Source organism: Canis lupus, chromosome 21 (assembly GCF_048164855.1).
Source record: "Canis lupus baileyi chromosome 21, mCanLup2.hap1, whole genome shotgun sequence".
Taxonomy (NCBI): domain Eukaryota; kingdom Metazoa; phylum Chordata; class Mammalia; order Carnivora; family Canidae; genus Canis; species Canis lupus.
Window position 1 is genome coordinate 14,143,306 of NC_132858.1, and position 21,029 is coordinate 14,164,334.

Sequence of the window (21,029 nt, forward strand, 5' to 3'; positions counted from 1 at the left end):
AGACCAGAGCAAAATTACACCAGACAAATGAACATTAATAAGTAAAAACAGCACTTGATTTTTTTTTTAAAGATTTATTTATTTATTCATTCAGAGAGAGCTAGAGAGAGGCAGAGACACAGGCAGAGGGAGAAGCAGGCCCCACACAGGAAGCCCGATGCGGGACTCGATCCCAGGTCTCCAGGATCACACCCCAGGCTGCAGGCGGCACCAAACCGCTGCGCCACCAGGGCTGCCCAGCACTTGATTTCAATAAAGAAGTCTGCAGACTTTTTTTTTATTGTACTTGTAAATGTATCGAGGCTATTAAACAAAAATAGTATATGATAAAAACAACAAATATAATAAACGTGGTCTTTCCATGATTATTTCCCATAAATCTTAAAGTAGTACAGAAAGACAAACCTAGAGCACAGTTTTACCACATTAGTTTAATACCAGCCTAAAGACATGAAAGAAGAGGGACTCAGAACACAGGACATGAGAGGAAGCAAACTCCTGGGTGCTTTATTCGTTTTTACTACTGGTTTACAATTTCCTTGATTTTATTTTTAAATGCATGTCTTGGCCCAGAAAAGCAAGAGAGCACAGACTGCCAGAAGTATCAGATTCTCCTTTTCTTATTCTCTGGAGCTACAGAAAACAGAGCCAGAATCAGGGTTGTCTTGAAGCCTTCTGATTTTGTCCAGGCAATATACACAAGGTTTCCAGATTACAAAGGACACAAAGGCTTTTACAGTACAAATCTTAGCCATCTCAATATCTTTCAATAGAAAGCTGCTTTCATTTTTTTCAGAAAACTTGAAGTACTGATTATCTTCAAGACAATGATTTGAACAAATAAGAAATTCTTGCAATTTCAGTGTTTAAAGATTTTCTTTCTATTCCTCAATACTGAACTGTCTCAAAACGTAAAATTAAAGTGCCATTCAACCAGACATGGAATATTTAAAAATTATTTATCAAGTCTCTATTTTGCTCAAAGGCCCAATAGTTAGTTCTCCACTGAGAACTAACTATGGACAATAAAACTTCTATGCAGAGCATTCAGCTCAGTATCATATGTGTACCCCATAAAGGTGTAACACTGGCTAGGTACCAGTCACAACAATTAGGCTGATCTCCAATATGAAATAATATCTTCCAGCTTTTTCTACCCTGCAAATCCATTCCTTCCTGACTGTATACAAATCCACATTTCAAAGTTGGCTCCAGTCTATTTTTAATTCCTTCTCCTTAATATTACAGGGAAATTTTACATTTTTCTGGAATAAAGTCTTTCAACTTAATAAATACCAAATGATCATAGGAAGAAAAAATTAAAAGCATTAAACTATCTTTCTCAGCACTTCCCTCTCTCCCTCATTAACATTTCTCAAAGAGAAAAACACCACTGTGATGCTCCTATCACAGATCATTCATGAAGTTACTAACTGAGCCGAGACCAGACAGACTCCATCAACTGGGCACACAGCCACTCACCATTACCCTTTGTTTAAAGTCTCAACTGCCATTCAACTCACATTATTGTATTCCATTCAAGTCCATCAACTTTCCTTAAGAGGAAACAGTCAGGAACTAAAACAAATGTGTTACTCAACTAGAAAAGAACTTAATCCATATGCCTCACAAAAAATTATTTTAAAAAGATGGTTCACCTTAAGTTTCCTCTGAAATAGCAGTATTAACAGTTGCATATGCTGAAAATGACGAATCTAATCAAATAAACTAGATAATCATTAAAAACATATAAAAACAAAACCTCAATCTTGATTTAGCAAAGTACCAGACTGCTTTATATACCAAAAGCTACAAAACAGATCAAAGTCTACACCACAGTCAGAGGAACCAAGACCTCAAGCAGCCTAAGGGAGCATGGGAGGTGGGGGGTGGGAGGTGGAAGATAGGGGGGAGCCTCTGGGGAGAATAGGGCAATCTTCCAAAGAGCCATCCATGATCCTAGGCTTGACTATTCTAAAATTCAAATGAATTTAAGAGATGTGAGACAGTGCTCTGTACTCTTTTCAAAGCATTTGGTTATAACTAAGGGAAACCTTTAAACTAGCCTAAGCAAAAAATGAAATTAATTGAAAGGATACTGGAGTATCTTAAAGAATCCAAAGGCAGAAGTACAACAGGCCATATTTGAAAAGTCTTTAAGCACCAGGTTTCTAGTATGCATGTGGATGGCTGCCTCTCTCTCCAGAGGTGCATTTCTCATCTATACTTCTTTCAGGATTAATCTACTTAATTATCCCTCTCTGCAAACTGGCATTCACTGCTTCCTGATATATGATGAGCCTGAACTTGACTGTACATGTGAATTTATATGTGTAAAGTTCTCTGAATTCAGGTTATCTCCTTGTTCCCTAAAGGCTTAGATCTCAATCACAATCTCATATTCTCATAGGAGAAACTGATTTGTCCAGTTTGAGTTAGGTGTCCCATTTCGGCCCAATAAGCTGTTACAAGACAGGCTAGCTCACAGAGTATAGTTTAGCGTCTATATTCCTGACTCCTCAAAAGTTATATAATAATACATGACACGCCTGGCTGGCTCAGTCAGTAGAGCATGTGATTCTTGATCTTGGGGTCATGAGTTCAAGCCCTACATCAGACCTAGAGCTCACTTAAAAAAAAAAATTAAGTTATATAATACACTAAGCAATAAAGCAATCTCTATGTTCAGAAAAGCTTAAAATCACAAACACAAAAAAAAGCTTAAAATCTTGCTGAAATTAAAAAAAATGTGTCTAGTAAAATACTAAATAATATCCCATGATACAGTATTGGAATGGATGGACAGGAAAAGCTTCATGAGAAACTGCACTAAAAGACAAACAGAAATTGAACCATGAGCAAAAAAGGGCTGACAAACAAAAAATGCAATGCCTGCTCCTCTTGCTCTAGTGATATAATACAGACCTAAAGAATAGTCTTTTACTAAACAACCTCCAGTGAAACATCCCTGTTGAAAACCTGCTGTAAGGCTTAAAATGGCTATATGATGGCAAAACAGTACTGCTTCAATATGCAGTAATAACCAACTGGCTGATAATGTCAGTTACACATTTTCAAGCTGCTTGTTACCAACACCCCAACTTCCTTTCACTCTATGGACCCCTAAGATTCTTGCTCAGACAGCAGCATTCAGAATTGGGCAGGCAGCCAATAGAAGGCACAGGTGTTTCTCACTAGTAATATCCCACCCAATCTAGTACCGTAAGTTGGCAGCGTCACTCAGACAGAAGTCATGCAGGAAAGAAACACTAGCCAAGCTATGTGATGGTAGTGTGGGAGGAGGGGACTGGAGCAAAAAAGAATGTTTTCCACACACAAAAGCTACAAGCACAAAGAAACTGGGAAAAGCCTACAGTAAATTATCTGTACAAAACAGAAACTAGCAAAAACTTAACAGATGTCCAAAAAATACTGGGTTAAAAGACAGTCTACTTACTGTAGACTCTTAGTTACCCCACATTATCACCAAAATATCGCACATTCCCACAGACTCAGAGAGCTTACTTTAATCTCACCGAAAACAAAAAGGTAAAAGAACAATGAGAAAGTGGTGACAGTTTCTAATTTAGTGATTCTTTTGCTAAGAGTGGCAATGTTATGTAAATGGAAACTACTGACCTTTCAAAGTTAAAAGCATAACACTATAAAATTAAACAGCTTTGGAACCAAAAAACTTCATTTTGTATAATCCCCAAATTAAAGATATTTCCCAACTCAAAAGTAAAGTTTCAGTAGAGTTTCAATATAGGGCAAAAGTGATAATCAACTCCATTTTGTTGTCAAAAGCTGAACACAGCTGTTAAGAGTTGGCAGTCCACGGAGATCAGAAAGTTAGTGAGCAGTTCCTTCTAAAGCCGCTCTGCACCTATGAACATATCCCATGAACACATCCCAAAGTGGCATATTAAAATTGAGGAGACGCCTGGGTGGCTCCGCAGTTAAAAATCTGCTTTCAGCTCAGGGCATGATCCCAGGGTTTTGGGATTGAGTCCCGCATAGGGCTCCTTGCAAGGAGCCTGCTTCTGCCTCTTCCTGTTTCTCTACTCTCGGTCTTTCATGAATAAATAAAATCTTTAAAAAATAATAAAAATAATAAAAATAAAATTAAGTAAGATCTGGGCAGCCCCCATCACCCAGCAGTTTAGCGCCGCCTTCAGCCCAGGGTGTGATCCTGGAGACCCAGGATCGAGTCTCACGTCCGGCTCCCTGCATGGAGCCTGCTTCTCCCTCTGCTTGGGTCTCTGCCTCTCTCTCTCTCTCTCTCTCTCTCTGTCATGAATAAATAAGTAAAATCTTAAAAAAAAAAAATTAAGATCCATCAGATCTCACTGCAGTCTCTAAACTAGAACTCACCATTTTTCTTTATATTTGCTGTCATTACTTTCTAAGTGGAAGAAAAGAAAAATCAGGGATCCCTGGGTGGTGCAGCGGTTTGGCGCCTGCCTTTGGCCCAGGGCGCGATCCTGGAGACCCGGGATCGAATCCCACGTCGGGCTCCCGGTGCATGGAGCCTGCTTCTCCCTCTGCCTATGTCTCTGCCTCTCTCTCTCTCTGTGACTATCATAAATAAATAAAAATTAAAAAAAAAAAGAAAAGAAAAATCAAAATGTTACAATCCAACAGCTGTTCTGAAAGTGAGTCTATTTCTTGTAAAGTAGGGAGGTCAGAAGATAGAGGGATACATCAAACATCACAAAGTTCTAAGAGTTAAAATGCTTTCACAATCATTTTAGATGTTGAAGTATCTTAAGACAGTACTCATAGTCTCCCCTAACTAGACTTTCTCATCCTTTGAGGGAAAAAATTGTCTAATTTTAATGTTATTTTTCATATTTACAAAATTCATGTTCTCTGTATAAAAATTTGGGATCCCTGGGTGGCGCAGTGGTTTGGCGCCTGCCTTTGGCCCAGGGCGCGATCCTGGAGACCCGGGATCGAATCCCACGTCGGGCTCCCGGTGCATGGAGCCTGCTTCTCCCTCTGCCTGTGTCTCTGCCTCTCTCTCTCTCTCTCTGTGACTATCATAAAATAAATAAAAATTAAAAAAAAAATTAAAAAAAAAATTTTTTTAAGCAGGGGAGCCTGGGTGGCTCAATCTGTTAAGTGTCTGCCTTCGGCTCAGGTCATGATCTCAGGGTCCTGGGATCCAGCCCTGCACTGGGCTCCCTGTTCAGCGGGGAGCCTGCTTCTCCCTCTCCCACTCCCACTCCCCTTACTCCCCTTGCTCATGCTTGTTTGCTTGCTTTCTCTGTCAAATAAAAAATTAAATCTTTAAAAAAAAATTTTAAAGCACACAGGAACACCAGGCTGGCTCAGACGGTAGAACATGGGACTCTTGATCTCGGGGTCATGAGTTCCAGCTTCACATCAGGTGTAGAGGTTACTTAAAAAAATGTTTTTAATTTAAAAAAAAAAAAAAAAAGGGGGGCAGGGACTCCTGGGTGGTGGTTGGGCGTCTGCCTTGGGCTCAAGGCGTGATCCCAGAAACCCAGAATCAAGCCCTATATCGGGTTTCCGGTAGGGAGCCTGCTTTTCCCTCTGCCTGTGTCTCTGCCTCTCTGTCTCTCTCATGAATAAATAAAATCTTAAAAAAAAAAAAAAAAAAAAAGTAAAACAATGGTCTGAAGGAAAAAAACTCCCATACCTCAATGCCTACAGAAAATTTTGATATTTACCCCTTTGGCCTAGGAAATAAAATTTTTAGGAGAATTAAAGATTTCCTTAGAAAAAATATATTAGGTCAATATGAATCTTATGGTGGATATAAAACATTCTTGAAAAAATTTTAAGTTCTAGAATTCAAAGAAGTTTAAAATAAACACACACATACACACATAGCCTCCATTAACATAACAGAGGTTAAAAAATAACTATAGAACAATTCTGCTGATTAATTCTGTAAGGAAACCACTACTTTAAGGACATTTTAACAGCCAACTTCATGACAAGGACAAAGTTACAATTACAAAAAACTCACATAAACTGTCTCTAGCAAATTACAAAGCTCAAATAAGAATTCTTTCTACAACATAGTTTATAAAGCAAACAACTAAGCTGATTATGATTAACTCTTTCATCTACATTACTACTCTAAATATTAGAGCCTGGGCAGCCCAGGTGGCTCAGCGGTTTAGCGCCGCTTTCAGCCCAAGGCGTGATCCTGGAGACCCAGGATCAGATCCCGCGTCAGGCTCCCCGCATGGAGCCTGCTTCTCCCTCTGCCTGTGTCTCTGCCCACCCCCTTTTTCGTGAATAAATAAATTAAAAAAATATATTTTTTAAAAGTAAATAAATAAATATTAGAGCCTGCTCTCCCCTCTCTCTATGCCTAAAAACTAGTTACCTAATTAGAAAGAGACCCAGGTGAACCTATCACAATCCAGTAGCATACCTATCTGTATTTTTCAGTTTTCTATAACATAGAAGACTCCTATCAACAGACTCTCCTGTGAGAAATACAGACAGAGAAGATGAATCTAGGAAACCACATTACCCAAGTATTCCACAGGGAGCAATGAGCTAAAAGGTTCTATGGGGAAGGATCCCCTGTGTAGCAAAGCATTTCAGATGCACAAATTGGACTTTAGGAAACAATCTTATCCCTTAAGTATACCAAGACAAAGGAAAATGTGAAACAAAAACCACCCAAAAGGGGAAACAAAATGAACACTAACTTACTGTTTATGTATGGCACTGCTAGGCATTTTAACTGTGATGTTTTATTTGGTTGAACTGTGTTACTGACTCATGAGGTAAGTATAAGCCCATTTTTAAATCTTTTTTTTTTTTTTTTTAAACTTTTATTTATTTATGATAGGCACACAGTGAGAGAGAGAGAGAGGCAGAGACACAGGCAGAGGGAGAAGCAGGCTCCATGCACCGGGAGCCCGACGTGGGATTCGATCCCGGGTCTCCAGGACCGCGCCCTGGGCCAAAGGCAGGCGCCAAACCGCTGCGCCACCCAGGGATCCCTAAGCCCATTTTTAAAGATGAAAAAAGGAAATACCATTATCAACACTTTACCAGGCACTGCTCAGTGCCTAGCATTAGTTATCTCAACTACTTCTCACATTACCATTCCAAGTTGGTACCTCCATTTAAAATGGGAAAACAGGCCCAGAAATGTTAAAGGTGACACAATGAAGGTACCAATTTTTTTTTTAAGATTTTATTTATATTTTCATAAGAGACACACAGAGAGAGGCAGAGACACAGGTAGAGGGAGAAGGAGGCTCCTCACAGGGAGCCCAATGCAGGACTCGATCCCAGACTGGGATCATATCCTGAGCTGAAGGCAGACGCTCAACTGCTGAGCCACTCAGGCTTCCCTGAAGGTACCAATTTTTAAGCTCATTTACTGGAGCAGTCACAACTATCCCTCCCAGGCTATGCTTTATAAATCACATTCAAATCACATCTTTCTTTCAAGCCACAAGTTTCCATTTTAAGGACTAGAGAATCAAAGATCAAATTTCTATTATAGGAAGACGAATTTTCCAGGTTTTTTTTTTTTTTTAAGATTTTATTTATTCATGAGAGACACAGAGAGAGAGAGAGGCAGAGACACAGGCAGAGGGAGAAGCAGGCCCCATGCAGGGAGCCCGGTTTGGGACTCGATCCCCGGTCTCCAGGATCTGGCCCTGGGCGGAAGGCGGCGCTAAACTGCTAATCCACCCGGGCTGCCCAATTTTCCACGTTTTAACAAATTTCTTGTTTCTATTTTACTTGACCATTTCAGCATACATAGCACCTCTTGGAAGAAAAGTGCAGCTAAATATAGGATTATGCTAACAGCAATCAATCATGGCCTTTTGTCCTATTCAGAGGATGCCTGGGTGGCTCAATTGGTTGAGCCGACTCTTGATTTTAGCTCTAGCTCGGTCATGATCTCTGGGGTCCTGTGCTTGAGCTCTGAGCCTGGCTCCACTCAGCATAGATTCTGCTTGTCCTCCCTCTGCTCTTTCTCCCACGCAATGAGCTCTCATAAATCAATCAATCAGGGACACCTGGGTGACTCAATGGTTGAGCGTCTGCCTTGGGCTCAGGTCGTGATCCCAGGGTCCTGGGATCAAGTCCCACATCCGGCTCCCTGCAGGAAGCCAGCTTCTCCCTCTGCCTATGTCTCTGCCTAAATCTTCTGCCTGTCTCTCATGAATAAATAAATAAAATCTTAAAAATAAATAAAAAAGTTAAATCTTAAAAAAAAAAGTCCCATTCAGAAAAACTACATTGGATTTAATCTCTGGTTCAAATTGTATTTCTGAAATACTTAAACTTCCATGATACATCGTATTATTAAAAATAACCAAGTGTCAAGAAATAGTTTGAACAAAAGAATGGTTTCATGTTGTTTGAAGAAAAAGTACGTGTATCTTCTCTGACATTAAATAAAGTCCCATGTGTTAAGCACTCTGAGGGTTCTAACAGCTCTTTGGGACAATGGCTGACTTAACAAAACTTCCAGTTCATCCCATATTCCAAGGACCAATATTAAAATTCCCTTTATAACTGAAGAGGAGAGGCAGCCCCGGGGGCTCAGGGGTTTAGCGCCGCCTTTAGCCCACAGCATAATCCTGGAGACCCAGGGGTGAGTCCCACTTTGGGCTCCCTGCATGAAGCCTGCTTCTCCCTCTGCCTGTGTCTCTGCCTCTCTCTCTCTGTGACTTTCATGAATAAATAAAATAAAACCTTAAAAAAATAAAATAAATAACTGGAAAGGAGGAAAAAGGAGGAGGTTAGGTCAAAAAAGAAGAGAAGAAAAGTAGGTCAGCAGATCAAAATCAGTTATGAACCTCAAAAAAAAAAAAAAAGGCAAGCAGAAGCTCATCTTAAGATGAAAGCCTTTTAATGCAGGAGAATACTCTGAATAGCTTTGTTCATATTGAAACAAACCAGGAGGCCTATGATTACCCTCAAAATGTCTTACCCTAAAAGTACTAGTTATCTTTTTTAACTAGGCCATTAAATGCTATGTTTATAAAAAAACCAATTCTACACAATATGGAATACCTGGATCATCCCTCTAACAAAACCATTACATAGGGCGGAAATCTGCCTATTCTTTCCTCTTGGTCCCTTCATGTGACAGTTTTTCTGTACACAATAAATTATTCTGAAAATGCTGTACATTAAAGATTGGAAATTATAATTAGACTAGAAATTAGAAATGATGTTATTAACTATGACGGGTTACTATTATACACCTTTACACACACTGATACGTTTGAATTTTCAAGATTTTTGCACAAGTCAATGGACATCCCCCTGTGATAGGCAACCCACATGAAGAACACGAATTCTAATCAGTTCAACAGCCTTTATGAGGCTCCAAGAGAAAGTGAGATATCAAGATGAAAGAGACAGCTCTAGGGTGCCTGGAGAGCTCAGCTGGTTGAGTGTTTAACTCTCGGTTTCAGTTCAGCTCATGATCCCAGGGCTCTGAGATCAAGCACTGCATCTGGGCTCACAGACCAGACTGCTTGAGATTCTCTCTCTCCCTCTCCTACTTCCCCCATGCTCTCTTGCACAATCTCTCAAATAAATAAATCTTAAAAAAAAAAAAAATTTAAAGAGATATCCCTGACCTCAAAAAAGCAGAGAAAGTCAGCCACAAAAAGGAATGACATTCTGATACATGCTACACCATGGATTAACCCTGAAAACATCATGTTAAGTGAAATAAGTGACACAAAAGGACAAATATCCTATGATTCCAATTACATAAAATACCTAAAATAGGCAAATTCACAGAGACAGAAAGTAGACTAGAGGGATGCCTGGGTGGCTCAGCAGTTGAGCAGATTCTGCCTTTGGCTTAGGTGGGATCCCAGAGCCATCAGGCTCTTTGCATGGAGCCTGTTTCTTTTCCCTCTTCTTATATCTCTGCCTCGAGCCTGTTTCTTTTCCCTCTTCTTATATCTCTGCCTCTCTGTGTCTCTCATGAATAAAAAAAAAAAAAAAAAAAAAAAGACTAGAAGTTACCAGGGGCAAGGAGGGGGGAATGGGGAAAGATGTTCAATTAACATCAATAAGAGAAATGCAAATTAAAACCACAATGAAGTAGTGTATACAAATGTCCAATCACCATATTGAACATGTGAAACTGAAATAATACTGAACATAAACTACACTTCAATTTAAAAAAATAACATATCACCTCACCCCATTAGGATGGCTACTATTGGGAACCCTGGGTGGCGCAGCGGTTTAGCGCCTGCCTTTGGCCCAGGGCGCGATCCTGGAGACCCGGGATCAAATCCCACGTCGGGCTCCCCGTGCATGGAGCCTGTTTCTCCCTCTGCCTATGTCTCTGCCTCTCTCTCTCTCTCTCTCTCTATCATAAATAAATAAAAATTTTTTAAAAAATTAAAAAAAAGGATGGCTACTATTTAAACAGAGAAAATAACAAATGTTGGCAGGGATGTGGATACTGGAACCCTTGTGCACTGTTGGTGGGATTGTAAAACAGTGCAACCACTATGGAAAACAGTATGAAGGTTCCTCAAAACATTGAAAATAGAACTACTATATGATCCAGCAATTTCAATTCTGGCTATTATCTAGGTATTATTAAAAATTGAAAGAAGGGTCTCTAAGAGATATTTGCACACTCACAGCAGTGCTAATCACAATGGTCAAAAGGTGGAAACAACTCATGTCCATCAACAGATGAATGGATAAACAAAATGTGGTATATACATAAAAGAGATACATACAAGTATGTATATACATATAATAGAGTATTAATCAGCCTTTTTTTTTAATTTTTTATTTATTTATGATAGTCACAGAGAGAGGGAGAGAAAGAGACACAGGCAGAGGGAGAAGCAGGCTCCATGCACCGGGAGCCCGACGTGGGATTCGATCCCGGGTCTCCAGGATCGCGCCCTGGGGCAAAGGCAGGTGCCAAACCGCTGCGCCACCCAGGGATCCCTTAATCAGCCTTTTTTAAAAAAATTTTTATTTATTTATGATAGTCACACACACAGAGAGAGAGACTCAGCAGTTGGCTGAGCAGGTGGCTCAGCAGTTGAGCATCTGCCTTGGGCTCAGGGTGTGATCCTGGAGTCCCAGATCCAGTGAATCCCCCATCAGGCTCCCTGCAGGGAGCCTCCTTCTCCCTGTGCCTATGTTTCTGCCTCTCTGTCTCTCATGAATAAATAAAATCTTAAAAAAAAAAAAAAGTAAGGAAATCCTCTCACATACTACAACATGGATGAACCTTAAAGATATTATGGTAAGTGAAATAACCAGTTACAAAAAGCCAAATACTGTATGAATCTACTCCATATGAGGTATCCAAAAGCAGTCAAATTCACAGAAACAGAAAATGGATGGGTGGTGACCAGAAGTTTGGGGGGGGGGAGGGGGGGGTTGTTTAATGGGTATAAAGTTTCAGATTTCCAAGATGAAAAAGTTCTGGAGACATGTTTCTCATCAACAGGAATGCAATTCATGCCATAGAACTACACACTCAAAAAGTTAAAATAGTAAACTTTATGTGTGTTTTTTTAAAGATTTATTTATTTATTTATTTACTTATTTACTTATTTATTTGAGAGAGAGGGGTGGGGGGAGGCAGAGACACAGGAGGAGGGAGAAGCAGGCTCCATGCCGGGAGCCTGACGTGGGACTCCCCAGGACTCCAGGATCATGCCCTGGGCCAAAGGCAGGCGCTAAACCTCTGAGCCACCCAGGGATCCCCATGTGTTTTTTTTACATTAAAAAAAATGCAGGGATGCCTGGGTGGCTCAGCTCAGGGCGTGATCCCACAGTCCTGGGATCGAGTCCCACATTGGGCTCCCTGCATGGAACCTGCTTCTCCCTCTGCCTCTGTCTGCCTCTCTCCGTGTGTCTCTCATGAATAAATAAATAAAATCTAAAAAAAAAAAAAAAAAAAAAAAGGAAATATAAAAAATGGCTAAAATAGCAAATTTTTGTTACATGTATTTTACTATATTTATTTTTTGTGGGGTGCAAAAATAGTGATTTTATTAAAGCACAAGGACAGGACCCATGGGCATAAAGAGCTGCCTTTACAATTTTTTAAAATTAATAATAGATCAATACTCACTAAATTGTATGGTAGGTGAATTATATCTCAATAAAGCTGTTTAAAAAAAATAATAAAGGGATCCCTGGGTGGCTCAGCAGTTTAGTGCCTGCCTTTGGGGCGTGATCCTGGAGACTCGGGATTGAGTCCCACATCGGGCTCCCTGCGTGGAGCCTGCTTCACCCTCTGCCTGTGTCTCTGCCTCTCTCTCTGCCTCTGTCTCCCATGAATAAACAAATAAAATCTTTAAAAAAAAACAACAACAGAAAGCTACGGAAATAGCTTACCCAAATCCTATGATTCCATGGCTTAAAAAGAGCAATTTGTCCAAAGTACCCTGAGCCTTGAGCACAGAGGTGACTATGATCCTACTTCTCCCAACTTCTTCACCAGGGCCTCCACGTGACAGCTCTTCTCTTCCTTTCCAAGGCAAACCATCACCTTCTAACGTCCCCTCCTTCTTTACTAGGTCCAGTCTTACAAGAAAATTAAGTTAAAAGAAGCTGCAGTGGCAGTCATGGGAAAAGAGAGAATTCAGGATACTCACCACCTACATTTATTTAGCAGGAGAACCCAAATTTTCATGGGGAAAAAAAAAATTTTTTTTCGTGGTAAATATATGATAAATGTTAGATCACTGCCCTTCCTTTCCTTCTCTTCTTCCATCCCAGCATATGTTTAAAAGAGCAACTTTTCTGGGCACCTGGGTGGCTCAGTCGGTTAAGCATCCATCTCTTGGTTTCGGCTCAGGTGGTGATCTCAGGGTCATGAGACTGAGCCCAGCATCCGACTCCATGCTAAGAGTCTGCTTGTCCCTCTCCCTCTGCTCTTCCTCCTGCCCACGCACACATTTTCTCTCTCTCAAAAAAATAAAATCTTAAAAATAAATAAGCAAGCAACTTTTTCTGTGCCAGTGCTGGAATCCACTGTCCCACCTTACATGTGTTGGAGCTATTAAATCCACAGCACCATTTAAAATGTATTTGTTGTTTAAAAAAAATAAAAAAAATAAAAAATAAAATAAAATGTATTTGTTTAAAAAAATAATAAATTAAATGTTTGTTAAACTATGTCTCTCATATACTATTAAATCTTAAATTCACAAAACTGTAAGAAAAGCTTATTTTGTTAAAATAATAAACATCTATCTAGTACCAAGAACAGTCATTTATGAGTGATGGGACTAATGGTGAATTTCTTCATTTCTTTTCTGTATTTTTTATAATTAATCTTAGCTTCTGTAGTAAGAAAATTAGGTGGACATCTTTAGAAAAATAAACATTCTGCCTCAAAAATCTGTCCGCAAAAAAAAAAAAAAAAAAAAATCTTTCCTCCTCTTACACCACAGGCAGTCTCACATGTACTGCACTGAAGGTGAATTAGCACCCAAGAGATAGACACTATTTCCTCCATTTTGCTGATGAGAATAAACTGAGGCTCAGAACAGTTAAGTGATTTGATCAAGGTTGTACTGCTAGCAACCAACAAAGCAAGGATTACCAGGCCTTTTATAAACTTCAAGCCCAGGGGCCTTCCCATTCCATCAAATCGTAAAAGGCAATTTGCATTATTGCTCCTGATACTTTCTTAAAAAAAAAACAACAAAAAATTACGACATGACTATTCTAAGAATAGTTGCTATGTAACTTTGGGTAAGTCACTTAATCCCTGGAGCCTCAGTTTCCTCATCTGAAAAGCAAAAGAGTTGGGAAAGATCTCTCATCTCTAATAGCCCTACATGCTAATGGATTGTAAGCCTAGATACCATCTTAGGATGAGAAAACCCCGAGCACAAGAATGAATGATTGGAAAAAAAGTTGAGACCTATGCTCTGGGCCAAGAGCCATTCTTAATGGAAACAGGTGGTGGAGAGTCAAGAGGGAAAAAAGAAAAAAAAAAAAAAAAAAACCACTGGGGGGAACCACAAACTTCCTGGTTAAAGCAACAGCTGAAAGCTCCAGCTCTGCTTTACTAACGGCAGGCAATGCTTCAATCTTAGCTAATTCATAATCGAGAAACCACATATTGTAAAGTAAAACTAGAAGAGTATAAAACTAGCATGGGGAGGGGGAGGTCCCGGCAGTAGTTTTCTGCACGCTATGGTTGTGATCTTCCGGGTGGACTCACTAACGTTCAAACAGAAAGAAACCCTATGCGCGTCTATGTGGAGAATGTTAAGGAGGAGCCGAACTTGCACAGCACCAGAAGAGACGCCACACTTGAGGAAGAGCCAACCCAACACTTGTGGAAAAAGGCGAGAGAATACAATTAAAGCCTCTCCACAATCCACAGAGAATCAAAAACTTTTAAAAGATGAAGTTCTTGTAAAGGATTCACTGAGTATCTGTAACCTCTTACACTGCAGACACTGTAAAGCACCGCCGCTATTGAGAAACTGTTATACAGCCTTCCGACTCGGGGGTCATAAAAGTGCAGCATTAACTCCGCCGGAGAGAAAAAGATTCCATTTTGCTGAAACGGGCTCCGACCAAAATCTCACCACCTTCCCCTCAACCGTGAGGAGGAGGAGGATGAGGATGAGCCTGAACCCACGAGAAGCTCCTTAGATCCCGTGCTGTCACAGTCTTAAGGATTAAAACAACATCCTGCCCCAAAGACCGCCACCAAGACACCACCGGCTTTAAATCCAAAGCCAGGTCCCTAGAGGAAAAACAAAAAAGCAAAAAAACACACAAAAAAAAACAGAAAAAGCTCTTCAGTGTGCTCTCGGCGCTCTCGGGTGCGAGATCCCAGCCCTGCTACTAGGCCACGACTGGGTGAGCACCTGATGTGGGGGGAGGGCGAGCCAAGGCCCTAGTGGCTCGGGGCGGGGAACCGGGGGGCTCTCGAGGCTCCGGAGGAGGCGCACCGCCCTCCCAAAGGCCGGGGTCCCGAGCCCCCCTCCGGGGGTCAACACCAAGAACACGTGGGACGTCAGGAGGAAGGAAGGGGTGTCCCGGGCAGACAGCCTGGATCTGGCACGGCGGCCGGAAAAAAAAAAAAAAAGGAGGACGGAACTACCCCAGGGCGGGGAACGGAGCCCTCGGGGACCCGGAGGGTGAAGGCAAAGGGCGCGGGGAGCGGGGGCCAGGCCACGAGGAGGGCGGGTCTCCCTGGGCGCGGGGGCACGCGCCGGACGAGCGCGGCGGGACCCGGGGAGCCGAGGGCCCCGACACGCGGGAGGAGATCGCCGACCTGCCCCCGGGGCGCGGGGAGCCGGGAGCGGCCGCGCCCGAAGGGCCCTGTGACCCGCGGCCGCCAGGACCGGACCCGCCCCGCGGCGCCTCCCTCCTGCCTCCTCTCCCTCCCTCTCTCCCTCCCTCCCACCCGCGGCCCGTTAACCCGCGGGCGCCGCACTCACCAGCGGCTGCACCTGAGCCCGCCGCTGCCTCAGCTGCTGCCTGCGCCTCCGCAGCCGCCGCCGCCGCCGCCTCGCTGCTGAGGCCGAGTCCCGGGGGAGCCTCCGCGTCCCGCCGCCGCTGCCGCCGCTGCCGCCAGAGCAGAACACCCAAAATGGCGGCACTTCCGGCACCTACCACCGGCGGGGAGGGCCGAGGAGGAGCAGAAGGGGGAGGGCGGCGAGGGGGAACGTACCACCGCGGTGCCGCCAGCAGCGCCGAGCCGAGCGGAGCGCGGCGCAGGGGCGAGCGGGGCGCGCGGCGCTGCAGCGCCCCCTCGGGCTGGGGAGTGGAGAAGCAGCCGCGCCGAAGCCCCCGGGGCTGCGGGCGAAACCCTCCAGCCCCGGGGAGCTGCAGGAGCGCTCCTCTTTGTCTCGGAGCTCCACCGACGGAAAGGGTGGGAAGACTCGGCCAGAGAATCCGAAGTCCTCGGCTCCCCGCACCGTACCCGCAGGCGTCCCGGATCACCTGGTGGGCGACGACGGCTTGGCACTGAATTATGCGCGTAATAAAATATTTGATGGATGAATGAATGAGTGAATGGAATGGTGCTCGGCCAGCGTTGGGCGCATGACACACCCTCCTTGTGCCCCGACAGACGAGCAACAGGAGCCCGGCCTTCTTCCTTTGCTGAGATGCGGAACGTGAGTGTATATTGCAAGCTTTCAGAGTTAGGGGAGTGCTTTCTAGCGGGATGATCCGCTGTGTGAACGCACAATTTTGCAAAAAATCCCTGCAGCGCCAGGAAGCTCCTAAGGGTTCTTATGAAGAGACCGATTGCCCGGTCCTAACCTGCTTCTCCCCCCCGAAAAAATGTTTTAAACAACCCATGTTAGGTCCCGAAAGACCTCCTTCAGAGTGACTCAGAAATCCCAAGATCTAGGTGAAATTCAAACTACAACTGTTTGTTGTTTGTTTGTTTGTTTGTTTGTTTAAAAAGGCTAATAATGCAGGTTCTACACTTTAGAATGACAAAGAAATACACATTAAAAAAAAAAAAGAAGACTTAGTTTTGGGACCTTTTGGCCCCAGCAACAGGCAAATAACTCGTGGGTTTCCAAATGATTTCTCTATAACATCATCTGGCTTCCCTAGGCAAATAATTCCTATATCCACAAATACTGATTATACTCTACCTTACCACAAAAAAAAAAAAAAAAAACCAGACTCCCAACTTGAAGCCTCAAAGGTTTTCCCATGTGTTGGAAACACCTCTTTCCTCCTTGTGAGAGGAAAATCTAATCAGTTTTTCTGGTACCATATAGACCAGAACAATTAGCCTCTAAATTGTGCATTATCATATTCCCTAATTGCACTGTATAGTTTCTCATTTTATATACATTGATAATGCTAATATGTGATGCTGATCTTGTTAACAATTTTGTGTAATTTACTGAAAGCATCCTATATTTATAGATCATTGCAACTCATAGAATGTTGCTACATACATTACCACAATTAATTTTATATTTCTCTCCCAACTGCCATAGAGTCTACAAACACTGTAAACAGAGACTATCTTTGTAGGCCACAGAATTATCCAAATATGCACATGACTCACTTCCTTACCTCCTTCGGGTCTTGATGTAAATGTCACCTTGGTAGTTGGGTCTTCGCTGACCACCTCATTTAAAATTACATGCAAATACACGTACAGAAAGACAGAAATAATAAAATATACACATACATCCATGCTTCTAATCCCCCTTTCCAGCCTTTTTTTTTAAGATTTTATTTTTATTTATTCATGAGAGACACACAGAGAGAGGTGGAGATGAGATATAGGCAGGCGGGGAGCAGGCTCCCTCTGGGGAGCCTAATGCAATACTCGATCCCAGGACCCCAGGATCATGACCTGAGCCAAAGGCATACACTCAACCACTGAACCATCCAGGTGCCCCTCCTGCTTTGTTTTTAGCCAAATCACTAATCACCATCTAACAGTATATTTTGTACTTCATACCTTACTTACTTTATTTGTAGTCTTCTCTAATTAGAAGGTAAATTCTACAGGGATAGGGATTTTGTCTGTTTTATATCCTCAGGGCCTACAATAATGCCTACCCATAATAAGTGTTCAATAATTTTTTTTTAAGATTTTATTTATTTATTCATAGAGACACAGTGAGAGGCAGAGACACAGGCAGAGGGAGAAGCAGGCTCCATGCAGGGAGCCTGATGTGGGACTTGATCCCAGGTCTCCAGGATCACACCCCGGGCTGCAGGCAGTGCTAAACCGCTGTGCCACCGGGGCTGCCTAAATATTGGTTTTTTAATTTGACTTACAGATACTGTGAAATGGCTACCCACAATAGATACCAAAAAAAATTTTCTTCCTGTGATGAGAATTCTTAGAATATAATCCTTTAACAACTTTCCCATATACCATACCACAGTGTTAACTGTAGTCCTCATGTTGTGTATTATATCCTTCCTTAGTACTTATAACTGAAAGTTTGTACCTTTTGACCATCTTCATCCCCATCACCTCCTCCATCAATAACTACTGTTGAGGGATCCCTGGGTGGCGCAGCGGTTTAGCGCCTGCCTTTGGCCCAGGGCGTGATCCTGGAGACCCGGGATCGAATCCCATGTCGGGCTCCCGGTGCATGGAGCCTGCTTCTCCCTCTGCCTGTGTCTCTGCCTCTCTCTCTCTCTCTCTCTCTCTCTCTCTCTCTCTCTATCATAAATAAATAAAAATTAAAAAAAAATTAAAAAAAAAAAACTACTGTTGAATTCATTAAATAAGCATATCTAGGTGCTGGGTATGAAAAAACAGAATGAATTCCTTAGGCTTCAGAAGCTTCCTGGAACCTACCCATGTGTTAGATGAAAGTAGGGATCACACCCATTTTCTTATTCTCTTGTCTCTCCAGATTTTTGTCATAGTGTCTGATTCAATAGATTTTTTAAAAATTTTTTTGAGAGAGAGCAGAGAGAGAGAGAGCCTGAGAGGCAGTGGGAGGGGCAGAAGGAGAGGGAGAAGCAAGCTCCCTGCTTTGCAGGGAGCCAGAAGCAGCCTGATCTCAAGACTCTGGGATCATGGCCTAAGCCAAAGGCAAATCCTTAACCAACTGAGCCACTCAGGTGCCCCTCAACAGATATTTCTTGAAAGGCAACCAGAAACTTTTCCCTATTTTATCTGTCTCTTGACTTAAACTCCCATTGGCGAAGAAGAAGTACCACTTGTTAAGGAACTACCCATGATCTCTGAACCAGCCAGGTACCCCTATTTCATTTGTTATCTTCTAAATCAATTAAGATTTTTTTAAAAGATTTTATTTATTTATTCATAAGAGACACACAGAGAGAGGCAGAGACACAGGCAGAGGGAGAAGCAGGCTCCATGCAGGGAGCCCGGCGTGGGACTCGATCCCAGGTCTCCAGGATCACACCCAGAGCCGAAGGCGGCGCTAAACCGCTGAGCCACCCAGGCTGCCCCTAGAGCATTGACTCTTGATCTTGGAGTTGTCAGTTGGAGCCTCATGTTGGGGGTAGAGATTAATTTAAAAAAATAAAAACTTAAGGGGCACCTGGGTGACTCAGTTAAATGTCCCACTGTTGATTTTAGCTCTCAAGATTGAGACAAGTCCTGCACTGGGTTCCGTGTTGGACTCGGCGCTGGGTGCAGAGCCTGCTTAAGATTCTCTCCCTCTCCCTCTGCACCCCACTTATCTCCCTTTCTAAAAAAGAAAAAGAAATCTGAAAAAAATTAACAGTGCTCTGAATCCTCACAGCCACTTGGCATTGTTCTTTTAATTTTAGTCATTCTGGTAGGATATAGTGACATTTTACTGTAGGGAGGATTTTAACTTTATTTTTAAATAATTCTTTGTTTTTTAAGATTGATTGATTGATTGATTGATTGATTTATGAGAGACAGAGAGAGAGGCAGAGACATAGGCAGAGGGAGATACAGGCTCCTTGCAGGGAGCCCAGTGCGGGACTCAATCCTGGACCCCAGGATCATGTCCTGTGCTGAAGGCAGACACTCAACCACAGATACTCCCTGATTGGCAGAGAGCCTGATTCTCCCATTTCCTCTGCTGTTCCCCCAGCTTGTGCTCTCTGGCTTGCTCTCTCTCCTTCCTAGTCAAATAAATAAATAAAATCTTTTTTTTTAAAGTCACCAAGCTGAAATAAGAGAATGGACAGGTGGAAGCCACAGACACTGCCATCAGGAGGAAGGTCAGAAAGAGCTGCAAAGCATTGAATAAGCAGAATTAGAAAAGGATCCCAAAGCTAAGAATCGGCTCCTAGAGGCTGTCCCCAAGCAGTTGCCTATAGTTGACTGAAGTTGACTGAAACTCAGGAAGAACTGAAGTACTTGACCCAAAAGGTGGGGCTGCTGGAAATGTGGCAGTACCACAGTTGGGCAAGGCAATTTTAGGCAATGAGACCCCTGGCATCACGGCAAGCAAGAACCCACACACATCACATGGGCTCTATGTTGCTGTTAGAAACTTTGCAAGATAAGTTGAAGCTTTTTAAAGAAACAGCCAAAAAACAGATGGAGCAGTTCCAGGCCTTGAAAGTAATGTTGAAGATGAAAGAAGAGAGGGCCCGGATCATAGAACAGCAGATTTTATATAACAGTCAAGTAAATGATTTTACAACAGCCCTTGAGGAAATGGAGCAGCTATTAGAAATGTGATAAAAAGCAAGTGGCCAGATGGCTCCCTGTTGGGGAGAAAGTCTCAGAGGAAGCCACTTGGAACATCTGCTTGTTGGCCATGCTCTAGGATTCACCATCCCCAGAAGAAAAACCGTTCTGCAGTAGAATTCAGGATGGTTTATGCTGGAATGGAGGTTCCACCTTTGAGCAAGCCTTTCCAACCTTCAGATGGGTCAGCTATCGTGAATCTCAAGCATATGTACTTGAGGGGCCTGGAAGCTTGGATCAATGTCCTAGGCAACAAAGCAGCATGCTTTAAGAATAAGGACACAGGGCAGCCCAAGTGGCTTAGAGGTTTAGCGCCACCTTCAGCCCAGGGCGTGATGCTGGAGACCCCGGATCGAGTCCCATGTTGGGCTCCCTGCATGGAGCCTGCTTCTCCCTCTGACTGCGTCTCTGCCTCTATCTTTCGAATAAATTAAAAAAAAAAAATCGGGAGACAAACCCAGCCACAGCCAGAAGACCCAGTCAGATGTAGGGAAAGAGAATATTAATTGTACGATAGAGCACTGGTGCTCTACAGGAGCCCTCACTGAGGAGACACGCTGTCCCCTTCTAACTTGGGACACATTCTGTCCCATCCTGGTTGGGCTCTGACCTCATTGTATATTTATGAACTTGAAGTTAGTTGAAGTGGCTTTATAAATGGGAGTGAAGGTATAGATAGCAATAATACCGACCTGAAACAATGCACCTGGGAGATTTTCACTTAAATAACTTCTGCTAGGGGCACCTGAGTGGCTCGGTGGGTTACGCATCTGCCTTCAGCTCAGGTCATGATCTCAAGGTCCTGGGTTTGAGCCCCACTTGGGGCTCTCTGCTCAGTGGGGAGCCTGCTTCCCCCTCTCCTTCTGCTGCTCCCCTTGCTTGTGCTCTCTCTCTC

At 42.9% G+C, this 21,029-nt stretch overlaps 1 protein-coding gene and 1 pseudogene across 6 annotated transcripts in view; one reads left to right on the forward strand and one right to left on the reverse strand.

The window, feature by feature from the left end:
- Positions 1-15,589, reverse strand: part of CELF1 (CUGBP Elav-like family member 1) — a 93,848-nt gene extending 78,259 nt beyond the window's left edge. For 2 of the 6 annotated variants that reach the window (XM_072790778.1, XM_072790771.1), the window contains exon 1: positions 15,435-15,570. The gene's annotated coding sequence lies outside the window, so the exon portion shown is untranslated. Of the gene's footprint in view, positions 1-15,434 lie in introns of all 6 variants that reach the window. The other 4 variants (XM_072790787.1, XM_072790781.1, XM_072790780.1 and 1 more) reach the window with 4 other exon arrangements.
- A 576-nt stretch (positions 15,590-16,165) lies between these two features.
- On the forward strand, positions 16,166-21,029 carry LOC140613563 (small kinetochore-associated protein pseudogene; annotated as a pseudogene).